Source organism: Enoplosus armatus, chromosome 1, assembly GCF_043641665.1.
Source record: "Enoplosus armatus isolate fEnoArm2 chromosome 1, fEnoArm2.hap1, whole genome shotgun sequence".
In the NCBI taxonomy this organism is placed as follows: Eukaryota; Metazoa; Chordata; class Actinopteri; order Centrarchiformes; family Enoplosidae; genus Enoplosus; species Enoplosus armatus.
Window position 1 is genome coordinate 16,361,631 of NC_092180.1, and position 6,000 is coordinate 16,367,630.

Sequence of the window (6,000 nt, forward strand, 5' to 3'; positions counted from 1 at the left end):
CCTGGGCTCTGTCTCATTAGACCAGGGCTGTCTTGTGATGGCATGTTATATTTTCACACTTCTGAGGTGAGGTTGGCCAAAACCCCAAAGCCCCAGGGCCAAGAGACAGAGCGAGATACAGTCTGTTGAGGTGAAACTTGTCAACATGCTGCAGTGAAGACAGGTGGTCATTAAAGTGTCAGGAAGATGTCAGAGCTCTCCCTCTCTCTTTCCCGCCCCGTGGATTTTTCCTCTTCTCCAAGTCAGATTGCTGTTTTGATGGAAACCGATCATTAGGTGCAACAAGCTTTCCTGAAATGAAATCGGAGCCTGGAGTAGTCGTTATCTGTGTTGTAAACATCCTCCTCTACTGTCAGTACTCCCGTTCAGTGAATAAAGGAGTTTCCTTATGCGATGTGTTTGTTTTTCCTCTTCATTTCCATTCATACGTCACTACCTTTTTAATAATTTTGACGGTTCTGCAGAGAGTGTGTGTAAGTTACTACCAAGTGGTCACTGTGTGTGGTACCCAGCCAGAGAGCAACTGTGTGTGTGTGTCTGACAGGCAGCACTGTTAATCCATACATGAGTAAGGGGTCATATTGCTCAGGAGTGTGTTGTCTGTGTTGGGTGGGGTATGCACTGTACTTGCTATTTTGTGTTTGTGTGCGTGTAAGTGTCTCCCCTCGCCATTCGTTGTTAATTAGGTATGGTGACGTGAGCATGTAGCAGGCTTGCATGATCAAACGCAGCGGGTTGAATGTGAAACCGTACAGGGACGAGAGGAAGCAGTCACGAAAGCTGTCTTGGCAGTCCTTGTGTGTGTGTGTGTGTGTGTGTGTGTGTGTGTGTGTGTGTGCGTGTGTGTGAGAGCACGGTCGCTCCGAGCCTTGCTGGAATGCTGTCTGGATGCTGTGGCCTTTCAGTAAGCCTGGGCTTTCTGCTGTATTAATCACCCTCCGCAAGGTCTGATTTCTTGGCCTCACGCGCTGAAACTGAGGCCTTCGACACTCGACTCCGCTCTTTGCGCTGTCCGTGAACATCGAGTCAGCATGGTTTCCCACAGCTTGTGGTTTCAGATGTGTGCGAATGCATGAGAAGGAAACTAGAGAGATTTGACATGTGTATGGTTTAGGGAGAGTGGAGCGGAGGAGGTGGAGCAGAGAGGAGGGGCTGGTTACATGCATCTGTGTGTGACAGCCTAAACTGGCAGACCTGATAAGAAGGGTCGGTCCAAATGAATGGGGGTCAGCGCTGGAGTGGTGTAGTAGGGATCCAGTCTCTCTAGGAGAGGCAGTCAGGGGGACGGGGGTCCCAAAGGTCATGGAGTCACACAGACAGGGTGTGTAGCCTTACATTGTTCTGAGGCAGCCCGGCCGTATGAATGACGGCGTGTCACAGTGAAAACACTTTCTCACAATTGTCCGTAAGAATGTGTGCGCTCATTAATTTTATGCTCATGTATGCTACAGTGTTACCCCTCTGACATAACACATAGCCCTGGACTGACACGATATATATATGTGGCTGTTTAATGTAGAATGAAAGACAAACTGTCTACATAACTGTCAGGTAATGTGGTTAAACTTAACTTAAACCATCTCAGTGAAAGACAAAGATGAATAACAACAATTTATTCTTCATATATGTTGGCAAATCCATCTATCTAACGGTTCTGTTTCTTCATTTTGTTATGTTACTCTTCTCACTTTGGTCTACTTTGTACTTACCTCTGGGGATCCCTCCTCTGTAGTGAAGAGGTTTCTTCCATTGAAGGTTTTTTGTGGAGAGACTTTTTCCTCATCTGAACCTAGGGTCTAAGGATAGAGGGTGAACACATTTGTGATTTGTGATTTGGGGCTGTACACATAATATTTTCTTGATAGCTCATGATGCTGCAGGGCCCAGTGACGCAAGCAAAGTGTGTGAGTGAACCGTCACACCACCACTGTATCTCCCTCTGTGGGTGGATGACCAACCATGTGCACAATGTCAAGCATCACCTTTGATGAGTCTTTTGCTCATTCCTTCTCACATTGGGCAACATGAAGAAATAGTTAGAAATAGTTTTTTATGGCATCTGCTTCAGTAACTAAATTCAAATATCATAGCTAGAAACATTCAGCCACAATGTAGACAGGATAGCACGCTCAGCTTGGCGTTAAAGAACCATATTTTTACTTTAATACTATCATTAAGAGTTGCAGCAGGTTTTTCACAAGATACTTGAACCCTGACTGTGTTAGTTTGACATTTGATTTCCCAAACCTTCCTGCTGAGTCTGCTACTTTTAGTGCCACAAAATAAAAACAATGAGGCCGTCCAGCTAACAATATTTCAGGGAACTGTAAATGGTGGGGAGTCGTTTTCTGTTGTACGCACAGGACACGGGGCAGTGTGGAAATACTGTGAAACCAGATGTAATTCTGTAATTCTCCAGCTCTCTGCTCTTCTACAGATGCTCTTTGTATGTGTGTATGCGTGCGTGTGTGTGATGTTAGCTCTCGATTGGCAGTGCCACTTTAATGACCTAGAGCTCCCCAGTCTTAAGCCCGGACTATTTTGCCATTAAATCCCTGTCTCTCTCTCACACTGAGCCTCTGCTTGAGTGCTCTTGTTACTGGAGGGAATCTGTCAGTGTGACGCAGCACTGGTTTGTCTTGGCGGCCACTCCACTGCTATGGGATACAGATGTTAACGGTCTGTGTGTGTTTCCCAATTAAAGCATTAATCCAAATCAACCCAAATGATCGCACACAGCGTAACAACGACCAGGGAGGCCCCTCTTACTCTCTTTCTACTTCTCTTTCCTGCTCTCCCTCGCTGTCCTCCCTTTCTTTCTTCTTAAATGTCCATCTTTTCTCACCCTGTGGCCTCTTTAATTGTCTCCATCACCTCTTCAGTTCATCAGTGTAATCCACCTCTCTCCTCCCTCCTCCCTCTCCCCCCCTTGTGATTACTCACCCTGCATTCCTTCAGCATGCATCAAAGCAGCCAATGCTAAATGTGGAAAATGTGAATGTGGAGAAGAGGAAGACAATAGCGCAATGAGGCTCCGCTCTGTCGACCATTTCATTTTTCCACAATTTTCTAAGATTCAAATGTGTTTATTTTCCTCTCACTGCAGCAGCTACGGTTTACAGTATATTACACCACTATAGGAGGCATGTAATTTAACACAATGACAGATTTCAAGCTTCTCAATGAAAGCCTCTAATTCAGGAGGGATAACACGACTTTTAAGGGCATTGCAAACTCTCATGGTAACGTCTGGGTGTAAAATGCACACACACACCAACCATCCAACACACTGATGTGCACTCTCACACATGTTCAGGTCCCAAACATCCTGCTGCAGCTTACACTAACTCATCATGTGTACAAACAAATGTCTTGAGGAGGCAGGACGCGCTTCGGAGAATAACACCCACCTGCGCAGGTCAAACAGTTCACAAGTTAGTGGCCTCACAGAGATGTCTGCACACCGAACACTTGCACATTCATGACCCAGCGCTTATTGAAAACACACATACTGCAGTGCTTCTCCGCTGGCACATGCAGCACATACTATACTCCCACTTCAAACATGTTTCTGAATGTATTCACAGAGCCAAGCAGGCTTAACAATGGCCAGATATAGAGCAATTCTGAGTAAACAGTCAAAATATGGCTGCAGGCAGGGAGGGGATGAGCTCCATCTGGAGAGACTGATGCCAGATACGCATGAGTGTGTGCATGCATATGTGTCCATGTATGTGTGTGAGCATGGTCATGTACAATGGCAGTTCTGGAGATGAAGATGTCAATGTCCTTGTGTATGTGTGTGCATTGCAGGGCGTCTGTATGTGTGTGTTCCCCTGTCCTCCCAAACCAAACACAGTTAACAGTAGCCTGCTGTCATAACACCCTGCCATTCTACAATGGAGGCCGCTGTTCATTCTAAACAGGCAGAGAGGACATGAGAGGGAGAGAAAGGCTGGAGAAACAAGGAGAGACGAGGAGGCTGAGGGCGCAGCAGCAGCAGCAGCGTGGTGAGGGACACAATAAGAGAGTGAACGGGAAAAGTTAAAGATAAGGTAGGCGTGAGATACTGGCTGTTTGTAAAATCAGGCTGATTATTCTATTGTGAGCAGGAGGCAAATTACAGAACGGTGCCAACAGGAAGTTCACCTCCAATACACTGGCTGAGCTCATAAAGCATCCATGTGTGCATCTAGATGCATGTGGGCGTGTATGCCTGGCACATCCTCAAATGATCGTCAACATACACTGATAATTGTTCTCAGAAAAATTTAACATATGTAATAATATATTCACAAATGACCTTAAAATAAAAGTTTGAACAGGCCTAAATTATCAGATCTGTAAAATGTTATGCATATTGGTGAATTGTTTTTTATCATTTTTATTATGTAGATTTCAAAACTGAATAAATGTATGTATTTAAACACAAAAACAAATCTCTGTGTGAATTCGCGTGTGAACACAGGACACAAAAAAATATTCCGCAGCAAAGTAACTCTAAATTGGTCTCTGATGGTGGTGAATTTCAAAATGTCCTTTGAGGCCGACTCACAATAACACACAGCCTAAACAGTGAAAATGGAGGAACACACACAGGCCTTCAGTTGGGGGGGGAGTCCAGTGTAAACAACAATGACATGATTTTATTTTCCTCTTTTCCAGCGCTCTGTAAAACAACTTTCACGCTTGCACTTTCTTTCCATTTCTCCTCTTTTCAACAAGTAAGAGAACGAGGTTATAAAAAGAAAAGGCTTGTTATCCACACATCACTGCGAAATGTCCTTGTATAAATTCTTTGCTCATGCTCTAATAACAGATAACAGAGATTAATTCAGATATCGACAACTTTCTTCACTGGAATATAAACAGCTTTTCTTTTAAACTTCAATCTTTCACAGCCTGTACTTCCATCCCTTAATTGACTCTACTTGACCAAATTTATATAAAACATCTGAATTACTGTGCACAGATGCAGAAGAAAGTTTAAAGTAATGTCCATCTTTTCTGAGCCGAGTCAAAATTATGTACATCATCATAAGAAATTTTGTTTAGTTTTTACACAGAATGATTTATTATAGTTAAACAGCTGCAACCACAGTAGAGTAGAAAAGTATAAATTACAACTGAAAATGAACATGGACATTTTCAAATGAAATAAAATCAGATTTTCTTCTTGGTTCATTTTATAAGGTTTTTGAAATAGATTTTATTGGTTTTGGATTACAGAAGAAGAGTTTTGCCCAAAATGACCACTACTAAGCCTTCTCACCACAGAGCCTTTAATTCTCTGTATCCCTATAAGTTTTAAATTAAATCTGTTAAAATTACAAAAAAATTACAGGCGGGGGGATTTTTACAAAATTACTACACCAACTAAATGCGCTGAAATTACAGAACAACTATGGAATACATCTCAGGCTTTCTTACATTACATTATTTTGAAAATTCAACTCGATATATCCAATATTTTTAGGAGAATTTCATTTTTAAGCGGTTTTTAATTTGACCAAACTTTGTGTCCATTATGCCTGACTACCTCTAATTGCATACATGCAGACATAAACTTCATATGTGCCCCTCAGAAACTGTGTGAGGTAGTTTGAGTCTTTTGTCGCTCATCCTCTCTGACCCCATCACTGTGGTGCTCCGCTGGATTACAGGGTTGAGAGTGCCACCTAATAACAGGGTGCACCATGAGTTCTACTCCAGACCCATTTTGTGGACGGATACCTGATACCTTAACTCATTCTGTCATTGTCGATGCATGGCTCTAATTAGCTGTAAATATAGGTGATTTTTTTTCTCCTCCAAATTATGCACATGGCGCTCTCTCATTTGAATCGAGTTAGAAAATTGAAACACATTGTGAAAGCTACATAAATATGAAAAGAAATCGGCTCAAATTATTGTGTGTAATATTGATTAAAGTGCAACCTGTTCAGTAAACAGGGTTATGGATCCCAGAAGTAGGATTTTTTTTCTCTGGTCAGGCTGAAC